The sequence below is a fragment of the Anoplophora glabripennis genome, unplaced genomic scaffold (genome assembly GCF_000390285.2).
Source record: "Anoplophora glabripennis isolate ALB-LARVAE unplaced genomic scaffold, Agla_2.0 scaffold179, whole genome shotgun sequence".
Classification (NCBI taxonomy): Eukaryota; Metazoa; Arthropoda; class Insecta; order Coleoptera; family Cerambycidae; genus Anoplophora; species Anoplophora glabripennis.
The window spans coordinates 327,482-351,298 of NW_019416483.1; the positions used below are offsets into that span (position 1 = coordinate 327,482).

At 30.8% G+C, this 23,817-nt stretch overlaps 1 protein-coding gene across 1 annotated transcript in view; it reads left to right on the forward strand.

Annotated features, from left to right (window-relative positions):
- Window positions 1-8,437: 8,437 nt before the first annotated feature.
- LOC108907722 overlaps window positions 8,438-23,817 on the forward strand; it is a 483,302-nt gene continuing 467,922 nt past the window's right edge. The window contains exon 1 of the mRNA XM_018711519.2: window positions 8,438-8,640. The gene's annotated coding sequence lies outside the window, so the exon portion shown is untranslated. The remainder of the gene's footprint in view (window positions 8,641-23,817) is intronic.

The window sequence follows — 23,817 nt, forward strand, 5'->3', positions numbered from 1 at the left end:
GCTTAGGGTAATTAAGGCATTCTTTTATTTTCTTAATATAAATTATAAATATTAGAGGCCCAGTTGCGACCCCTGAGGTTCTCTTGTACTAATAGTAAAATTTGAAATAAATCCATTAACTTCAACACACTGTGATCTGTCGGTTAGATATGACTTTACATTTTAAAAAAGTTACGCAAAAACAGAAAGGTTACTTAGAGATATGAAAGATATCTAATCTCACCGACAAAACCTCTAACTGTTAATATTTCTCTGTTTGATGTTATAATATAAATCATGGTTGACTAATTTCCAGAATCTGAAAAATAATGTTAGAAGCACTTTAATAAAAATTATCTAATTGACAATGTGTTATACCTGATTCTTATTTTCAGTTAAATTATTTAGTCCAAGTTCTCATTTTAATATAGGAACTTATATTCATTAATAGACTTACTACTTGCTGCTCAATGATTTTTATTATTAATTGAAGTGTCTAAAAAATACTATCACCGTTTTACTCTAAAAGTTTATCGGCGACGCATATTTTTTACTTACATTCGATATAAAAATGTATCCAAGGTTTTATGTCATTTCACTTCAAATTTCAAGGTATGCCATAAACAACGTATTTAGAACTCTCCTATATGAAAACATAATTATCTTAGTCACCCTGTGTCATACATAAATATGTATTTAAGAAGGTATGAGAAAATGCTGCGTCATCCCCATTGAGCTTGTCTAGGAAGTGTTTAATAAAACACTGATAAATAGTTTTGTGGTAATAAAATTCAATTATTGCAACACATTATGTAGTTAAATTTAAAAAGATACGGGGACTAATTGTTACTTAATTTCGAAACAAACGAAACCGTGAAAAACGCATGGACGTTTGTTTGAAACCTGTAAAATGGATTGTTTTGGAAACAGTTGCAGTTGTTAAATTTTGTTTCTTATAGATTGGACCACATAAAAAAACGTTGAGTTAATTGAAATCATTTACGTGGGAATCCACAAGCGGTTCTAATTTCTGATAAATATATGGCGTTAATAGAAATGGTTGTCAGTGATATTTTGAAATATTTGTGAAAGAATTATAAATTCTTCTAAGAAAACTTAAGCAACAAGACATTTGAATAACCTACTTCGTCCACAGCTGTGGACTATATATTTTTCTATAAATTCACAGACATTTTTCTTAGAAATGTCTTTCCATCAAATAAATTGGAGAAAATCCCTAATGAAAGTACGGATGCGTTTGGATAAGCATACTTGGATCAAGATTACAACAATTTGGTCAAATCATTATGCTATTATAATAAACATTTTGACGGAATAAAATATATAATTTATTAGTTGCAAAGCATGATACATTTTGAGAACCTTATGGGGAGTTTAGAGTTTACATCCAATATACCTATATCAATTATAATTCATGTCTCAATAACTTCTCATGCTGTCCCTAGTCAATAGTAAATGTTGTCATATTCCTTGCATACGATACTATTAAGAGATAGACGTCGAAATTTCACTCTAGTTTCACTGTTTCGTATTAATATCATTGTGCAATGATATATTTTCTATAAACATGGTCTTATTGACATTAGTGAACTGAATCTAACTTTGTTAAGAGCTTCAGATTCATAATTCTTAAGCAACAGCGGAAGTCCACTGGCGGCACATTTCTCACGTACGCATTTTTTTTGAACTGATGTACGTTTCTCGGCAGGTACATTCATCCACCTTATTTTAAGGTTTTCAAATGAATCCTGTAGGTATACAACCTGGAACATGTCAAAAAGATGTAAATAATAAATTGGTGACATAAAAGATGAGCATGTTTGAGAGTTTAAGGGAGTGGATGTATGAAGGAGAAAAACAAATGAAGAAGTGATGGGATCATACAAGAGGAGGCAATAACCACTGTAGCGAAAAACAAAAACTTAAATGGCCAGAGATAATTGAAACATGAGGAGGGACAAACGAAGAAAAAGACAGCCTAAAAAAAGATAGAGGTAGAAGATCTCAGGCAACTAAATGTATGTAACAGAAGAGACATGACATTAATCTTAAAATATAGAGGCAACTAATAGAAAGTTTTGGTCCAATAAGTCTGCAGTGCCCCTTTCATCTGTACTAATATAAATTTTGGTTGTTCGAAATTTACGTGAAAATATGATCAGCAAGATTTTATTTACTTAAAGATCAGGCAATTGAAAGTAATTATTAATCTCTCGATAATGATAATATTTCTTTATCGATATGAATTATTTGTCTAGAATATAAAAGTTTATTACTGTTGTGTGTTCTTTATCTTTGGAACTGCGTTTATATTCCCTTTTTACGTATTCATATGCGTCAGGCTAGATTCATCTAAGAAAAAAATATATCCAATGTTTCAAATGATATTATCACGATAATAATTAAAACAGTGAATTTTGCTTGAATATATATTACTTTTAAGAATTGTTGTTTCATAGTTAAATTAATTTAATGTTAGGTAATATTTGCAGAAATAAAAAAATTACATTTAAGGTTCCTATACAGGGTGGTTCAGTTTCCGATGCGTAAACTTCTGGGACCGATAGAGATTCAAAAAATAATATGAGTTTGATATATAAACTATATTCGAAAAATGCTTCGTTAAAGAAATACGGGGTGTTCAAGATTGGTTTAAAAATATCAAATTTATTAATTATTGACAAACGGCTAAAGATATTTCATTAAACTTTATAGACGTTAACTACCATTGAAAGAGCATGTTTTGCAATGTAAAACATTATTTTTAGTTTTGCCAGTGGTGTCCGTACTAGCACGTTACTGGATATTTCTAAAGAAAAAATTGGTACGCCACTGCTTTCGCATAAAATAAAAATCAGTTTTGGATTCTTCATTCAATTTGGAAGAAAGCTGTCTTTCGATTTTTCTGCACGACTCGGCATTTTCGAGTAAATAAATAAAAAACCCTTTTACATACAATGAAAATTTAATTTCATTTTTTATGTTAATGAAACTGTAACAGGAAAACAACAGATTTAATTAATGCTGGACAAAAACAACAACAACAAAATGAAATAAAAATGTAAGTTAAAGAAATTGCTCGAAATGTAGTCCACCCACCTCAATACATTTTCGACATCGTGTAACTAATGAATTTATTGCAGCAGCTACTTCATTTGGATTTTGCCGCATATCATTGCAGGTTTGTTGAATCCTTAAAACTAAATCATCTTTTGTTAACACTGGAGTAGCGTATACTTTGTCTTTTACATTTCCCCAAACGTAAAAGTCCAGTGGATTAAGATTCGGTGACCTGGGTGGCCAGGCCACTGGTCCAATACCATTAACCACGTCATGATTCATGTCATTCCTCCCTAACCGGCCAATCCAACGTTGCGGATAATTAGTATTGAGCCATTCTCTTACAGCTATTCCAAAATGCGGGGGCGCTGCATCCAGTTGTATCCAACTTTCATGCCTTAAGTTAATGGGTATATCCTCGACGTAATCCTGCAGGTTATTAGTAAAAAATTCAAGAAATAGTTCTGAGTTTAACCTTGGGAGTAGAAAATGTGGACCACAAACATTATTATCAAAAACTCCCAACCAAACATTTACGGAAAATTCATCAAATTCATTGAAATGATCGTGGCCGAATTTCTCGAGGATTTTCGTGTGCCCAAACATGGATATTGTGGTAATTCGTTATTCCACGTCTACTGAATGAGGATTCATCCATCCACAGAATTTTGTGCAAAAGTCAGGATTTTCTTCCGTCGTGTTTAAAAGCCACTTGCAAAACCTCATTCGCTTTTCAGCATCCCCAGGGTGTAAATCCTGAACGGGCTGTAGGTGATGTGCATGCCTGTGGTCATCACGTAATGTTCGTAATATTTGAGACTTGGATATTTGTAGTCGCTGAGCTGCCCTGCGAGAGCTGAGCCTCGGATTGTCATCAAAAGTACGAATAATACGATTCCGATTGTTATTGCGACGGTTTCTGTTACGTTCATTGTTAACACGCAGGCCAAAGTTACGAAACTTTTGATGTGTTTCAATGAAGACACGAGCATTCTTCTATTTGGATAACGTCTTCGATATTCACGAACTGCCGCTTCCGCATTTCCATCACAAAATCCGTAACAAAAATGAATATCTGCGTATTCTTCGTTACTAAAAAGCATTTTTCAGGATAACACTAATAATAACTATAACAATAGCAAGAATTACAAATCAAATTACTAGACAGCTAACTAAATGTGACACAGTTACTAATTAATTTGACAGATAAATTTGATATTTTGTGGTACTTATTCAATTGTTTTTCAAAGATCACTTTGAAAATGCTGAGTCGTACAGAAAAATCGAAAGAGAGCTTTTTTCTTCCAAAGTGAATAAAGAATCCAAAACTGATATTTATTTTATGTAAAAGCAGTGGCGTACCAATTTTTTCTTTAGAAATATCCAGTAACGTGCTAGTACGGACGCCACTGGCAAAACTAAAAATAATGTTTTACATTGCAAAACATGCTCTTTCAATGGTAGTTAACGTCTACAAAATTTAATTGAAATATCTTTAGCCATTTGTCAATAATTAATAAATTTGATTTTTTTAAACCAATCTTGAACACCCTGTATTTCCTTAACGAAGGATTTTTCGAATATAGTTTATATATCAAACTCATATTATTTTTTGAATCTCTATCGGTCCCTGAAGTTTCCGCATCGGAAACTGGACCACCCTGTATAACGAAAATGGCACGGGTGACTAATAAGAATAAAACAGTTAATTTTATAGATTGTCCAACAATCTAAGCACAAATATGGTGTTGGAATATACGAACGTGATTTTTTGAGCCAGAAATTATATCTAGATTTTTTTTAATATTTAAAATATATTAAAAATAAATAACACACTACGGGAAGTACTATTAAATTATATTGTGGACAATTATTCAATTGACATTATTTAATTTTTAGTAGGTATAATAAGTAATTGATTTAATTAAGAAATGACTATCACTCAGAATAATGCAAAATAAATAAGAGTAGTATTTATGATTATTCGTGAACAATTTTAAAAATTCAAGTATAAAATTTACTAGGTACACTGTACTCGTAGCTTCTATCTAGTGATATGGCAATTTAAAAGGTTTTGAAAGATATTTGGGTATACCAATTATAACATTTGTATCTCTTAAACTTTTTCTGAAAATAGCTATCAAAAATAGAAATCCAAACAGAAGGACAGTATAAAAATAATGTCATAGAACTATACATGTCTATTTCCTGTTAATTTAGTAACGTAATCGCAGGTGTCCTGAAAGTTAGATGCGCAATGGGAAAGTAGTAGAGGGTTGAAAGTATAAACAGTCACTGTTGTACCTTGAATACTATCCAAATGGTACATACATGCAATTTTTTACTGCAAGAAAAATATAATTTCAATGAAACGCGACGTGGATAAACTGTACAAACAGTATTACATCACTGATTGTGACATCTTCTCATCCGTTATGTTTTGCGGTAGATTAAGAACCTTCAAATATCAATCAGTAAACTTTACATACAGAAGTTATTTATAAACATTAAATTTTATACTAGATGAGTCAATGAATAAACGAATAGATATGGTAATCCAGGTCTCATGGAAAATCGTTGTCTTATTCTGTTAAATCAGTAAGACCAAAATGTTAAACTGTTCAGGAGGAAGATTTAGAAATGCACATAACTCTGTCCTAAATAAATACGTAACAATTAGAGTCAGTTTAAAGATTAAATAATTTCGTATTAAGGTTGGCGTTTTATAAACAAGAAATCGCACTTTTAGTATGACAATGATAGAACAAGTTGATCCATTCTGGAAGTGACGAAGCGTAACGCTAAACTAGAGCAATTTCCTTCAATTTTTCGCACTGGAAGGTCACGGAGAACATGATTGTAAACAACGGAAAATGTTCCTTTCCTGTTTTGTTCAGCAAATTTGTGAAGATACTCAATAATTGTGATTAATGCGGAGTGTGATTTTGTTTATAATACCGTACGCGATTTTCAATGTTCAACAAGCGTGCAAAATTCAGGAAACGTAAGTTAAACATACTATGTAAAAATATGTTTTTTCCCTTATTTTGAATGTAATGTCAGTCGTCTTATACCCTGAAGAAAACTTATATAACGGGTACAGTGAAGAGATATCGTTTCTAACTAACTTGGATTTTCTAAAATGCTGGACAAAAAATTGCACATATACAGGTTCGGAAAGTCCCCATGGTACATCGGCCGTTACGTGAGAGCGATAAAGTAAGTCATAGAAATTCGTGCGATAGATAGGGATGGTTACATTGAAGATGTTACATAATCTGAATAGTCACTCCTACTTCTAACCCCAAACGGGCGGTTATCCTTATCTATCGCACGGATTTCTTTACTTTACTTTGTCGCTCTCATGTAAAGGCAGATGGACCATGTGGATTTTCCAACCCTGTATAAACACCCCTCTTAAAGAAGTCTTTCAAGACTATTTGCTGTCTAAAGTTGATATACAGGAGACCTATTTACTATTGGATTTACGGAATTTGCATTTTACTTTCCCATGTAAAAATGTTTCAGAATTTTTTGTTATCTATAATTTGGCTAAATAAATAATACATTTGCATCTGCATATTCGTATAAATAACAGTACCATATCACAAAATTCATTTATAATTAGTAGAAGGTGGTGGGTAAGTGAATGCGTTGTTATTTTATATTTTTAAACTTATATCAGCTAAATGTAATAGTCGTTTTTTATCAAATTTGTTTGTAAGACGTGTCCACGCGTCTTCATCGAAGTCTTTATTGAACTGGTTTGGGTTCTTCTTGATGACGTCTCTTTACATATAAGGAGAAAAATGGGAAGCAATTAAATGGCGCACCTTCAAATTTTTCATATTGTGAGAAATTATTTAAATCGAAAATTTAGTAATAAATGGATAAGTAAGAATGGTGCTTATTAGTGGCTCCCTAGATAGTCCTCAGTAGTAGTAGGTTCCATCGCAAGTAGTAGGTTCCACCTACTACTTGCGATGATATGAAGGAAAAGATTAGAGATGCACTTGCCACAATCACCCCAGATATTCTAAGGAATGTGACAATATCATTTGAAGATAGAATAAGATGCTGTATTCAAAAGTATGGTTATCAATTCGATCATCAATTAAAATTTTTCTCTGTTTCTTCTAAAAGTAAAATTTCCTTTAATAAATATTTTTCCTGTTGTTCCTAATTAATTTAATTTAGTTCCGTACAACAAAATTAACAACATTTTATAATTATTCTGCTTATAAAATAATATTTTTTACTAGAAAACTTTCTTGAATATTCTGCGGATTGACGCTTTACCAATTCAATAAAGACTTCGATGAAGCCACGTGGATACATCTTACAAAAAAATTCAATAAAAAACGAAACGGCACAAATATCTCCAAAACCGTTAGAAATACACAATTCGAAAGAGTTTTAAATTTCCTTACTTCCAGAAAAAATGTACTAGGCGTCCCATTTAAAATAACCAAGTTATTGCTGTTTAAAGTTGAGAGAAGTATTCAGCAGTTTTTTGAACACTCTGTACAATACTAAGTGACGACAAATATAATAATTTATAATTTTAAGGATCGAAGATACACACTCCAAAGCTGCTTCCTTAAAATTATTTTTTTATTACTAATATTAAATTTTTACTCTAAGCCTGCATTTTCACTGAAATTGGATTATCTCACAAACAAGTCACAAGTCCTAGGCATGCATAAGCTTTAATAAAGTTCACCTATTTCTTACGGTGCTTTCAAAAATTTTGTAAAATACAGGGTGTTCCATTAAAAAAATACATAACTTTCATATGGTACGCTTTTCCTGAACACCCTGTATATTTCAAAATATATTTAAAGTGTAGCCGTAATCAATCAACCTACACATACCCACCTAAACAAGTTTCTATAACATTTGCCGTTTGGTATCTAGCCACCGAGGCGTTACTGGTGGTCCACCCTGTATATGGAAAATTCTTCTTCCTCCAAAAAAGTCAGTTCTTAGTATTGGTAAATAATTCAATATCTACTTTTACAGAGCTGTGGATTAATTAAGAGGACTAATTAATAATAAACAACCTTAACATTTTTAACCAAACTATCGAAATCTCCAGTTTGTTTTCGATATTGCTTAAATGTGGACCATGAGTCAGTAAATAAACAACAAATAGTGGGAAAAATAATATCTGTTTTCACTATCACATCAGTAGTGAATGGCTAAGATAGCGTTTCGCCAAGTGAATCGACTTGAGCGGACCTCCGATCGCGATCCAGCTGAAGCACCAGCAGTCGCGATGGTCCCACCTTCTCCTAATCACATGGTCGGCGAATGAACGCGTTTTTTCCACCTGTCACATGGCAAGTGTACAACTAGAATCGCGAACGCCGTGTAGTAATTTCAAATCGCTTAAAGTAAGTGAAATGTTTCGTGTAAACAATGCCGGCTTGAAACGTTCGAACGGTTCCGTTTTTGTGTTATAGTTTTGGAAAAAAAGTGTGTTTGTGTTTGGGGAATGTGATTGTGTGCCAAAAAAGTGGAATTAAAAATGAAAAGTGGTGTATTGTGTAACTCTTGGATATAATAAGGCTTTGATTGGTGAATTGCTAGTATAATAAGGTTGTAGCAATATTTTTTCATGCAAATTTTGCGCAAGAAGTTGCGTTGGTAGATTTTAATGTCAGATATGAATGACAACAGAGGTGCTTACTTTAAACCAAATAGTTTTGCAACTATTACTAATTGTAACACTTGTCGTCGAACGTCTTGTTTAGTATTTTGACTTTAGGTAGATGTTGTTTATACAACAATCATTTGTAACTACTAAGATTAATGTTTATCTACTTTGGAAAAATGACTAAGCACCCACATCCACGATATAGTATAATTGTTTCACTGATAAGAAAAAACAATTTCTACACGAAACGCTTAAAATATATTTGCTGTAAGTGAATTACAATACGATAATATTCAGTAATTAATCATTTAAGTGCATAATGGGTTTCTCTATACTTTGCATTACACTTTCAGACGTTGTTTTTGTAGATGGAAAACATGTTAAAAATGTACATTTTTCTGAAATTTAAAATTAATGTATCTCCCACTTTTTTATGTACTCCCTGTATATTTTTGGTATGTGCTTAAACCACTTATTTAAGATTACAGTGATGTTGTAAGGGGTTTATTTCTTACACTAAGAGTAAGGGAAATACGGTTAAAAAGCTCTGCTGTTAAGAAGAAATTATTGTCCGTACCACGTACCAAGTCTTGTCTAATGCCGGTTACACAAGTAACGCTAAATCGTAATGATAAATCGTAACGATTTGCACCATCCACAAGGTACAAATATATGTGCAAATCAAGCAGCCTATCCATCTGTTAGAAAAACCTGCATAGTTTGATCTGTGCAGATAAGTCTTATCATTACGTGTGTAACTGCCATAATGCATTGCAGTTTTTGACTATTTTCCTTATTACAGATAGATTCATGAAATTTCATGTGTAACTGTAACTCTGAGAAAGCATTCTGTCCAAATATGGAAAAATATACAGGGTGCAAAATTTTAACTGATCGAAAAAATGTTTTCCTATCCTCAAATATTTAGAAACATGACTTTGTTCGCTTATTAGATAATTTTTCGATGCCGCTTATTTTATTTTCCAAATTATTATCAACGGGTCAATTAAAAAACTGCGCTTTTTATTTTATTTTTACTATCCAGTTTCACTTCCATGACAGATAATTTCAAGTTCAATTCTGAATATAGTTTTCTCTAGAATAGAAAGAATAAACATGATATCATGTTTTAATGAATCTTATTTCTTATGACTTCAATGTAAATAGGATAAATATAAATAGGAATGCATTTTATAACGGTTAGTGTATGATTAATATATATAGCAAAAACATGCATCCTGTGTGTATGCGTATAGATGCAACTTTAGTATATTTTAATAATTAAGAGCGATATCTTCATCAAGTTTTATAGAAGAAAATGTAAATAAGCTCCAAAAAACCTTTATTTTTTTTTACACATGGATTATTTATTAAAGTTTTCCAAAAGTATTGTTGACTTATGTGAGAGTATGATTTCTGCGAGAGTATGATTACTGTGACAGTTACTAATTATCTTTTTAAATTTAGACGATTGTAAGATATGCAAAAGATGCTTAATTATTTATTTTTTTTGTGGCAAAGAAATTGGAATTATGGCAATTTGAATTTATTATAATTCATCAAGAAACTTTGATGATAGCAAAAAGAGGCACCTGTTTGCCTAGAATTAAATGATCTCTCCGAAAGTTAATTTGTGTTAAATTTATTGCACTTTTACCTTCATCTACGCCATTGGTTAGTTTGGTCAGTAATACTTAATGTTACTTACGTTTTAATTTTTAGGGATTCCAAGTGTTTTGTATACAACAACAAAAAAAAATAGACTCATTTTAAATAATTTCGAAACTCTTATAGGTATCAAAAATCAAACGACTGGAGTACTTGCATCAATTAATAGATTAGAAGTAATCGAGGGAGAAATAAAGAATTACCCATTAATCAAAGTTTGTCGAATACGTCAATTTCGCAATCGGTAACGCATAAAATTTTGCAAGGCAATAATAATCCCTTTGTTTAGGATTATAAAATCAATCCAGCATTAATGCCAAGTAGCATGAAGCAAACCGAACGCAATACACGGTTCAATGTTCGCTAACTTTCAATTTTCAAGCTCGATTTTAAACAACTCTGGCTAATGAAAACGACACCTCAAGGAAACCTTATAAAAACGATACGGAAGCACTAATTCGTTTTGTTCTCTTTCTGGGCATTGTTTAATGCGTTTGTAACAAATTGGATTTTATTTTGTAATGGAGCTTTAAAAAAATCCCTCGCTATTTTCGGCATGTTAATAAATTTAAAAGTTAATCTCTTCGCAGATTGCAAAAAGGAGATCCTCGGTTGTTGTTTACCTGCATTTCTGGCAGATACAGTTATATTCCTGTCTCTAGAGCAAGGAGCAAGTCCGTGTATCTAAAAATATTTCATGACTGTCCAGGGATATTAACATTTCATTTGTTCTTGATTCCAGGAAAATTCGCATTTTGTTTAAATATATTCAGATATTATTATTAAGTACTTGTGTTGTTTATTTACTAATACGCTCAGGAAACACAGGTTCTAAAATTCGACATTTCATCAACAAGACAAGAAATGAAGGTGTGTGATAAATGGTAAAAATTAGTTCACTTTATCACCGCAACGAACGAACATGAAGAAAAAAGTTGCTTCAGAATGTGAATAATATATATATATANAATGAAATATATATATATATATATCACATATTTAATTAAATATCTACATTAATCCGAGATGTTTTAACATAATAATCAAATAATCAAACCTTCACCTACCTTCATCAGATGATGATTTGTACCAAATAATCTTCTGTAAATTGAAAAAATAATAAAATATAAAGTTTTTTAAAATCTAGGTCAAAGAAATAATTACCCTATATGCTTGTTCCACGTTGAACAAATTTCGAGAATATCAAAACGAAATGCAGTCACGAAAAATTTCGCGAAAACTTATATAACTTCTTTCTGCATTTAAAGGGATAGGTTTTTCCAGGCTTTTTCCAAGGCTTGTTCAAGTACCAGCCTTTAAAAAATTGTTTTAATAGATATCTGAATTATTCATGATAAGAGTTAATAACAAAAAAAAATGTATTATTAACAAATATATAAAGAAAAATATAGTAAACAGTAACGAGCAAGCTCTTCAAAAGAAAATACAATTTTTGAGAAGGTTTTGAATGACTATGTGTATTAAGAAATATTTTCTTACCCATTTTAAGAACTTAAAACAATACCATATACAGGGTGTCCCAGTTTTGACATGTAAGACTGAAATGAGAACAGAAAATTTAATTTAAAAAAATTATATGGACTATTTTCCAAAATGCTTAATAAAAAAATCTTATTTACCTACATTTTTAATGCTGCCTTATTTGAAAAACTGCGTAATATTCCAAAAAGTCCTTTTGGTAACCCTAGTTGACAGATTCGAGTCAGTATGATCCATTTGGTTCGTCGGATCTTATTATTCAGAAAAAAGTGTAAACATTAAAATAATGGTCAATATTTTTAAAATCCTCAACAATTCTTTATAAAACCTTAATTCTTCAAAGCACGTCTAATTACACTTTCAGTTTCAATGTCAAAGCAACAACAATTACACTTTTTTATTTGCAGTGTTAGGCAGAGGTTTTTGTATGTGACCAATTTTGTAATGAAACTAAACCGGCGCCATTTCAATGAGCATGTAGTTTTCTTATTCAATTGTACTGCAATCGTGAAAAGAAATAACCTAAATATACAGAGTGGTGACAATAATTTAATATAGTTATATTATTCAAAGGGAAATTGTTGAACAGTATATTACCGACAATAGTTCAGTTTCTTTATTAATTTTTCTTGACATTACAGTAAAAGGATACAGTAATTTTCTTATAAATATGCACAGAGTAATATTTAAGGAGATTCAGATATATCAATGAATAGTCTGAAATTATAAAAAAGAATATTTCTCATTTTACACAAAAATTCCGTTAAAAAATATCAATTTAATAAAACAACCTATCAGCAGCACTAAGTGCATTGACGTCGTGAGGATATTTTATACAACTATATAAAGTCAGTTCCTCTTGCAGAGTGTACAGTTTATCAAACCTGTTTATGTAACATCAACTGTCGCTGTCCTTTTTATATTTGCCATCACGCATGATTTGTTTTCATTCTAGTATTGTTTGATATATTAATATTAACTGAATGCTTTGCTGTTCACATGAAAAGTTGCACTGCGACTCAGCTACTTCGGTTTTTAATATATTTTTAATATTTGCTGATATACTTTATAAAAGATTTCGATGTGTTCAGTAATATAGGAACTCATACTTTGAAAATAGAACGGTTTCCAAGGTTATATGAATTTCAAAAATATTTAGATACTAGATAAAACCTCAGATCTTTCCGAAATTTAGAAGCTGCTCTGATTAATTTTTTTGAGATTAGGCTTCACTTATACATTCTTTCAAATTTTTTAGACACTTGAAAACTGTACTTAATACTCTTCAAAAGTGTTTGCATTGTAATGAAAACTCAATATTATTTTGAATATTGAATATTATAGATAATATTTTTTGAGATATTTTTTAAATTATATTTCACATTTCTTTTCATTTTCAAAAACTGTCCTGAGAATTATATTAAAATTAATAAATATGCCTCGAAAATTTTGATATAATCTATATTACTGAAATTAAAAACATTAGTTAATTGATGAAAAACCTTTTAATTTTGTTGAAAAAATAATATGAAACTTCTATGGAAAATTTTAAACATTCTATGGAAAATAATCTGTGTGTATCTACGTTAACCAAAACAAAATGTTTTCATTTTATTTCAACAACTTCCCAACATTTATTTGGCTAGATTATGATAAATTATGGAATAAATGTGAATGTAAATTAAATTATTCTTAATCCGGAGACGGCAATTCATTCCCTGACATATTTATAAGTTTTATTGTAATTTTTTTTAGGGATGAGAATAGGACTGTAAAATTTACCACAAACATTTACAAATTTACATAATCTTAACTATACAGGGTGTAGGAAGTTTGACTGCCATTATTTCAGCATGAGATAGAGTAATCATAAATGAACACAAAAGTTGTATTTTACAGGGGCGTAAGATTAACAGTTTTCAAACTACAGCGAGTATTGGGGAGTTTCATCACAACGTGACAACAGCGCTTAACCTGCTGATGCACACCACGTGTACACGCGGCAGATTTGTCTTACGGAAAAAATGTAAACAACCGTTATTGTGAAACATTTAGTTAATTCAATTGGTTTCCAGTTTTTAAATAAATAAATTATAATAATAAATAAATAATCGATTTTGTGGTACAAAGATAGTGTTGTGCTTAAATTTTAACTCGAATTTTAGTAATTATGAATCAATTAAAACAAGAACTTAACTTTTAATCAAATTACGTATATGAAAAATATGTAATTAAAGTACCCAAAGATTCACGTCGTCCAAATAATCATACGTATTAAAAATAATTTAGGTACTTACCAAAAAGCTAAATTCTCATTTTTAAACACACAAGTACAAAACAATCTACAACATATGCTCAAAATGTCCACCACCATTTTCGATGCACGCACGATACCTTCGAATTCAATTTTCGCGCACTCGCTAGGAAACACCTCAAGAAAAGGAAATAGTGGTACCCAAAAAACACTCCGACAGGGTCGAATCCAGATACCAACTGAATTGCATATTAGTGGTTGCTGGACACATTAGTACCTCGTGTTAATAAACCGCCGCGCCGTTGTCACATTATCGAATTTTAAATTTATTACAATGCCAATTATTTTTTAGAATTAAGCATAAGGAAGTTCAAAAAACTGATTAACATTATATTTTATGGTATTCTATGCACGCAGTTATGTCAATATTCCTTAATTAATCGAACTTTTGTACATTAAGTTAGAGATTTTGATAATTTTTTTCTCGGCAATTGTTGAGTTAGGACCCATGTCATATAAGGTCTTTTTGTTTATTTTAATGTATTCTATCATCTGTTAAAATTAAGGCATTCAAACTTCTAACTCCCTGCATATACATATAATATTAATACTATAAATGGAAAAAAAAGACATTGTTAAGAAGTTGCAAAACTGAAATTTTGATGCCTTTAAAATCATTATGATCGGTTCCGTGTTTATTTTTAATTAAAAGTTATAGTTCTTGGTCGCCGCTTATCATTTTTAAAGCATAACATATGTCGCTCTTTTTAATTGTGGCTATCTTTGAGGTCATAACCAGCAATATCTTATTTTTAACTTTTGGGCACGTGTTCACATATGTACTGGTCATTACAATCGGAGATTAAACAGATAAATATTCCACAATCTATTTTAATTAATGAAGGCGGCACCAATTTTCGGAAATTGTATTGTCACTGCTAAAGCCATCAATTTCAAAGTCGTTATGAATTTATTAACTACAACGAGGATTGTTGTTGTAATCCCTAGCACAATTTAAAGGATTTTGTGATCCGCTTGTAATCCGTTAACAATGAATATTTTTACGAGTAGTTTTACTTTTTCATAGACGCGAAATACCAGTAGGTTTCTAATTAAATGTTTAGCATTTTACTTAAGTTCGCAAAGTAATTTTGATTGCAAGGATAATAATATTACACAGTAATTTATTGAAACTGAACGAACTCATTTGGTATTTTGATTTTACTCGCTCCCGGTATAATACATGCGAAGTTGTAATACAAAAATGTTGTATTAATCTTGAACAATATATTCAGAAAAAATTGAAAAAAGATGCATGCCCATATGGTCTATGTATAACTCAAGTGTTACTCAGAATTACTTATTCTTGTACCTATTATACAGGGTGTATCACGGAGGCCTAGTAGGATTAGCTATCTCAAAGAGTAGTCAAAATTGAAATCTGAACATTTGTATACAGGGGTTTGTCAAAAAGATCTATTCAATGAAAATAGTGTCAACACTCTCGCATTTCCGGTTATACCGGAAGTCATCATTAACTCTGTTGTTTTAAATGAAACACTCTGTATATTTTTACATTTTTTAATTATACGGTAAAATCGATACTAATTTAAATAAGGTACTTTAGGCCAAAATGTGACAGTCTTCAAGTTATTATCAATTTTCGAAAAAAAATGAGGGATGCAAGTGATTTTTGAAAACAGAATAACTCCGACATCTTTATTTATTAATGAAATTTGGCATGGATAATTTAAAAGCAATGGAATTCAACCAGTTTATGTCACAACGTGTGACCAATATTGTGATTTCAAATGGTACACCCTGTGCCTATATTATTATATTTATTACATTAAGGGATGCAGAATTAAATTTACTTTAAAATGATACTATAGTTCCCCATACCCAAAGTTAACAGTTCTTGTGAAATTGGAAATTATTTATTTCAACACAGAAAAATGTGGATTTGCTGCACTAAAGAATTGAATAATAAACGGTGTCTGATTAATGAACTGTAATTTTTATTATTGTTATATCTTCATCAAAAACAATAATTTAGTAGATTAAATTTAAAAAGTAGATTTTAATAACTTGAAAACTGTCATATTTTGGCCTATAGTACCTTATATAATAATTAATAATAATAATAATTTATTTATTCACACAAATTTTATACATATACAGCAGTAAGAATAATAGTGAATAAATAAGTAGACAATAAGTGACTAAACACTTGTTTTGTACAACAAAAGTAATAATAAAATATGTTAAATGAAACAACTTGAATACAATATGAAAATAGGTAGTCTAGAATTTGCCGTAGAATTAAAAAAATTCATAAATATAAATAGTGTTCCATTTGAAACAACAGAGCTGATGATGACTTCCGGTATAACTGGAAGTGTGAGGAAGTTGACACTATTTTCATTGAATATATCTTTTTGATAAACCCCTGTATAAAAATTTTCAGATTTCAGTTCTGACTACTTTTTGTGACAATCCTACTGAGCCCTCTTCCCTATATACTCAAAGTTAGGGAACATCATAGAGAAATTTAAAAATATTAATACTTAATTGTTGATTTAATGAACATTCAAAGAAAGAGTATCCAAAAAAGACGAAAAATTTTATATTAAATTGTTAATAACAATGAAAATTTTTAATCAATCGAAAAACTTCTGCGATGCTCCCTGAATTATATTTTTGAGAAGCTCTGTACAAAATTTCAATTCATTAAAAACTTTTTGAGTTATGTTTTTGTTCAATCAGAGATCATAATCTTCTTTTAGGGTTTTTCTGACACTCAATCTGGCCTCTATAATACAGAGCGTTCATAAATGTTTACAAGCCACGTGACCGCCGAGCTTAGGCAACCCAACAATGCACGATTGGCTCTGGTAACGAAAATTCCCTAAATCTTACAATTAGGGTCACCAATATTAATGATTCGTTTACAATGAACAACAAACCGTTATGTCTAAGCTCGAGAAAATGCAATCGCTGATTACACCAATCACAGCCGATGAAACAGAAAGTTGTGTTTTAATGTAATCTTGATCTTATTGTTTTAATTTTATGGGAAAATTGCCAACCCGAAGGAAATAAAATTAGTTTCAAACAAAATTACTGGTCACGTGACTTGTAATCATTTATGAAGGATTTATAGCTAACTATCGCGCTCGTTATCACGAGATACAAATAAGTACTCGTACAGCTTTCAGTAAGTGGTTGCGCTCTACCTCGAAAAAACTCATATTCCGATTTTTAACCCACCTAAAACTTTTTTCCTACGTTCTTCATATAATAAAGCGTTGTTTAAACCGTTTATCCGAATATTTCTTCAAGATATTTTCACTTAGATCACATAAAATTCATTAAATAATCATTAACATTATGAAGTTAACATGTATGAAACTTTTTATATCGTTTAATGTCTTTTCAAAATGAAAGAAAACCACATTCCTGCAAGCTAGGAAACAAAAGGTGTTAAACAATTTAATTCTTATCAAAAAAGACAATTTCTATATTATTATATTTGAAATTATTATATGGACTTAGTAGATCATGAGCAATAATCAACTATTGAACTTTTTCATATCAGCAGGTAATCTGCTTTGTTTTATTTGGAATTTTTGAAAGTGAATATGATACTGTGAACAGAGAAGTAAAAAATTAATGAAACAGATTTGACCGATTAAATAAATTTGTTGCTTCTAATAGTGGATATCGTTTTTTTATATCTTTTTTATATTATTTTATGACATTTCTTCGCATAGTATTCTTTGTTTTATTTTGTTACTTGTTTACTAATTACAGTTTATATCTCTATTAGTTTTTATCTGATTTAACAAAAGTTGAGGACTTCTAATTTGCACTGGTAATTTTAATTTTCATTGGAAATGTTAAAGGTTAAAGTTAGGGAAGCACTGGGGGATGAATAATTAATAATTAAGTAACACGTGCGACTTTAGATGTATAAATTTGCTACGCAGTTTTTGTTTATAACTTTTAAATTAATACACTATAGAGTATAGATATTCTAGTCTGTAAATGCACTATTGGCGCGTTACTTCTTTTAAATTTAAACTAAAAATAAATTTCTCATTTAAAAATTCGAAAATTATAGACAAGGTGTTCTATTAAAAATATATACTTAATAAATTTATACAACAAAAAGCCGATGTTTAATTGACACTACAAATTTTACAGAAATTTTTGGAGAGAATTATTGTTTGAAAGTAGGTAGCTATTTATCATTCGGAATATTTGTAAGTAATTTGCTTGAGTAATATTTGAATAATACTGTGTACTATTTGAGTAAATAATTCGATAATATTTCAATTATTTAGATCACTCGTAATATTTTGATTATTTATTCATCTGGGTTATTTAAAGACGCCACCACCACTCCGTACACATTGTAAAACACTGTCCACATCCGATTGAGTGAAATTTTCACTCTTTGGTATGAGTACAACTAAAATTTTATGAATGAAACTATTGCAACAGAAATGAGTGAATTTTGTTCAATTCAGAGTTTCTGCTAACTATCAAGTGTTGACTTTTGACTCTTTTCTGAACAGGTAAAACCATTTAGTGTTGATTTTTTCGCTAGTATTATTTAAATTTAACTGTTATTGAGTAATATTGTACTATGAAAATTTCAAGGGGGCACAATATTTTAGTTCTCGATTAAAGGAATTGGTTAACTGTTCGGGCGAATAAATTGCTATAACCTATATTATACAGTACAGATACGTAAGTAAGTATAGGTAACAATTTAACTATCCGTTTATTTAACTAAATATTAATCTAGACTTAATATATTATTGTTTTTAATTATTGTAATCAAAGCACTGTATTTAAACATAATTTTCACCAAAATAACCGGATTAACGGACGCCACGAGATGATCTAATGGGGACGATGGGAACAGACAAAGACAACGCACGACAACCATAGAATGTGGTGGGGTTATTCAATAATGAGGACATTTACTCCGATTTAGTTACAAGCGTTACCAAATATTAGTTTATCTGCAGAATTTATTTAACGGGTATATGTGAGTGAAAGTACTCAGTTTTAGTTCAAATATTATCAGGAGTAAGTAAAATGATCAAAATGCTCAATACTGAGTGAATATGTACTCAATAATTTCAGTCAATGGATTCGCTCCGTACTTTTATTGCTTTCACTCACACCGATTTTTTTATAGTGCACCCTCTCTCCTATTATTATTTCTAAGTATATTTTAGTGTATAAATTTTGTACTTCGAAGGGCTTCCCCTTCGGTTTTCTCTTTCCTTGGAATATTAGCGAGTATATTCCATTATATTAATAATTTGAAAAAAGCAAAAGTCCATCAGATAAGAGCTAGTTAAATTTTCATAACCGCTTTGCATTACTGCTTAGCTGTACTGCTTAAATTTTCTAAAAGAGATAATGTAATTAAGTCTCAGCTATAACCAACCGTTTAAAATATTTTTTTGTCGCAAATTAACTCATCAAATTTACTGCTAATGGGTCATGTAAAACAAGAATTTAAACAGTACGTAGAAGATATGCAAGATTTCCCATCTTTAAATAATGTAAATTGGCCATAAGTTGCCAATCATTTATCATAGGTCACAAGCAGTTCTTATAAGTATTATCGAGGTCTTGAAGAAGATTAAATTTCATGTGATGCTCAAAGTAATAGTATATATTGACATTTTATGATTATAGGTTAAATATTAGGAACACATTTTAAAAACTAGATAACTAGGTAAACCTATTGCGACAACAACATAGGTGGCTCGCGTTATCTGCTATATTATCAAGAAAAATAACGTCTTATCGTTGCAAATCATTAATTTTATCATATTGTACAGAAAATTATCTTTGAAAGTAAATACAATACGTCTATAGAAATATTTATTTAGGAATGTTTCGAATTATCTAGTAACCTAAATGTAATTGGAATGAGAAACCATTGTTTATACGTTCCCAAGTTATTACAGAATAGAATTTGATGCTTATAAAGAACGTTATTGTATACAAATTAAAATCATATTGAGTTTTGTAATTCATGTCAGACTTGGAAATATAATAGAAAGTCACTCTTTCAATATAGCTTTAAATACAAACACAAATAAGTTTGCGTCTGAGATAGCTCCCCCCACATATGAGTACAGGACATGGCACGAGAAACGCTCTAGGTAGCCGCTGTCCTAAAACGCCGCGCCTACGCCCTATTGCTTTTAGCCGAATGCGTTCTTTCTCAATAACGCCAAGCTACTCTTGAGCCAGAAACGCTTTATTTTTAATAATCAAATGGCCTGAAAATGTAGTATGTTGTATTTCATGACATCCAGATCAAAATTCCTCATGGTCCAACGTNTGTTTTGACCAAATTTCGCGAAAAAAAAAATTGTTGTAAAAGATAAAAATAAAAAACCAAAAACTTGGTTATTTGAATTTTTCACATAAATTTTCAGGTTATGTGAAAAAAGTGTAAATACAAAAGTTGTAGATCTTTTTATTACCTACAACTTTGCCATTTAACTTTTTTCCATAAGACTTGTAGTTTTTCCGAAAATCAAGATAAACCGTTTTTTACACTTAAAAACTCACCCGCTTCCTCTTCCCGACCTCAGATCGACCGTAAATTATTTTTCTTTTCATTTCTGTTATATTCTCTTTCTTTTCCAATGGGTTTCGTCCTACTATAATTTTTTTTCACTTTGTACCATTTTTGAAGGCTTAAGCACTGGTCTAAATGTAATTAAGTCTCAGCTATAACCAACCGTTTAACATATTTTTTTGTCGCAAATTACCTCATCAAATTTACTGCTAATGGGTCATGTAAAACAAGAATTTAAACAGTACGGAGAAGATATGCAAGATATCCCATCTTTAAATAATGTAAATTGGCCATAAGTTGCCAATCATTTATCATAGGTCACAAGCAGTTCTTATAAGTATTATCGAAGTAGAATTATTGTTTGAAAGTAGGTAGCTATTTATCATTCGGAATATTTGTAAGTAATTTGCTTGAGTAATATTTGAATAATACTGTGTACTATTTGAGTAAATAATTCGATAATATTTCAATTATTTAGATCACTCGTAATATTTTGATTATTTATTCATCTGGGTTATTTAAAGACGCCACCACCACTCCGTACACATTGTAAAACACTGTCCACATCCGATTGAGTGAAATTTTCACTCTTTGGTATGAGTACAACTAAAATTTTATGAATGAAACTATTGCAACAGAAATGAGTGAATTTCGTTCAATTCAGAGTTTCTGCTAACTATCAAGTGTTGACTTTTGACTCTTTTCTGAACAGGTAAAACCATTTAGTGTTGATTTTTTCGCTAGTATTATTTAAATTTAACTGTTATTGAGTAATATTGTACTATGAAAATTTCAAGGGGGCACAATATTTTAGTTCTCGATTAAAGGAATTGGTTAACTGTTCGGGCGAATAAATTGCTATAACCTATATTATACAGTACAGATACGTAAGTAAGTATAGGTAACAATTTAACTATCCGTTTATTTAACCAAATATTAATCGAGACTTAATATATTATTGTTTTTAATTATTGTAATCAAAGCACTGTATTTAAACATAATTTTCACCAAAATAACCGGATTAACGGACGCCACGAGATGATCTAATGGGGACGATGGGAACAGACAAAGACAACGCACGACAACCATAGAATGTGGTGGGGTTATTCAATAATGAGGACATTTACTCCGATTTAGTTACAAGCGTTACCAAATATTAGTTTATCTGCAGAATTTATTTAACGGGTATATGTGAGTGAAAGTACTCAGTTTTAGTTCAAATATTATCAGGAGTAAGTAAAATGATCAAAATGCTCAATACTGAGTGAATATGTACTCAATAATTTCAGTCAATGGATTCGCTCCGTACTTTTATTGCTTTCACTCACACCGATTTTTTTATAGTGCACCCTCTCTCCTATTATTATTTCTAAGTATATTTTAGTGTATAAATTTTGTACTTCGAAGGGCTTCCCCTTCGGTTTTCTCTTTCCTTGGAATATTAGCGAGTATATTCCATTATATTAATAATTTGAAAAAAGCAAAAGTCCATCAGATAAGAGCTAGTTAAATTTTCATAACCGCTTTGCATTACTGCTTAGCTGTACTGCTTAAATTTTCTAAAAGAGATAATGTAATTAAGTCTCAGCTATAACCAACCGTTTAAAATATTTTTTTGTCGCAAATTAACTCATCAAATTTACTGCTAATGGGTCATGTAAAACAAGAATTTAAACAGTACGTAGAAGATATGCAAGATTTCCCATCTTTAAATAATGTAAATTGGCCATAAGTTGCCAATCATTTATCATAGGTCACAAGCAGTTCTTATAAGTATTATCGAGGTCTTGAAGAAGATTAAATTTCATGTGATGCTCAAAGTAATAGTATATATTGACATTTTATGATTATAGGTTAAATATTAGGAACACATTTTAAAAACTAGATAACTAGGTAAACCTATTGCGATAGCAACATAGGTGGCTCGCGTTATCTGCTATATTATCAAGAAAAATAACGTCTTATCGTTGCAAATCATTAATTTTATCATATTGTACAGAAAATTATCTTTGAAAGTAAATACAATACGTCTATAGAAATATTTATTTAGGAATGTTTCGAATTATCTAGTAACCTAAATGTAATTGGAATGAGAAACCATTGTTTATACGTTCCCAAGTTATTACAGAATAGAATTTGATGCTTATAAAGAACGTTATTGTATACAAATTAAAATCATATTGAGTTTTGTAATTCATGTCAGACTTGGAAATATAATAGAAAGTCACTCTTTCAATATAGCTTTAAATACAAACACAAATAAGTTTGCGTCTGAGATAGCTCCCCCCACATATGAGTACAGGACATGGCACGAGAAACGCTCTAGGTAGCCGCTGTCCTAAAACGCCGCGCCTACGCCTTATTGCTTTTAGCCGAATGCGTTCTTTCTCAATAACGCCAAGCTACTCTTGAGCCAGAAACGCTTTATTTTTAATAATCAAATGGCCTGAAAATGTAGTATGTTGTATTTCATGACATCCAGATCAAAATTCCTCAACGTCTGAAAATGGCGGGTATTGGAGATGCCAATAATGGGTCAAAGGTCAGGAATATTGGTATCCGTTAATGTCATATTTGAGCATATCATATGGCGCATGGAGTTGTTTGACGTTGCTATTCTAATGTATTTGGACATATGAATAAACACTCACTCAATCCCGTGTATGTACCATAGGCTCGAACCCCATCCCCTTACACACGAGCACACACCCTCACACATGGCATGGTACATACGCATGTGGAAGTGAGTGTGTTCATATGTCCAAATATATACACTAGCATAATGATGTTAAACAAATTCTTATGCCATATGATATTCTCAATTATGACATTAGCTGATACCGATATACCGAGCGATATACTTAACCTTTGACCCTTTTTATCTCAAAAACTAGCCATTTTCAGAGGTTGGGCCCATGAAGACTTTTGATCAGGATGTTATGAAGGACAACATACTACATTTTTGTCCATTTAACTGTATCCCTTTTTCCATTGGTTTTGTACGGTGAAGATTACACAGCCCCACAAAAAAAAGTATCGGATCTGGTATTCAGATCC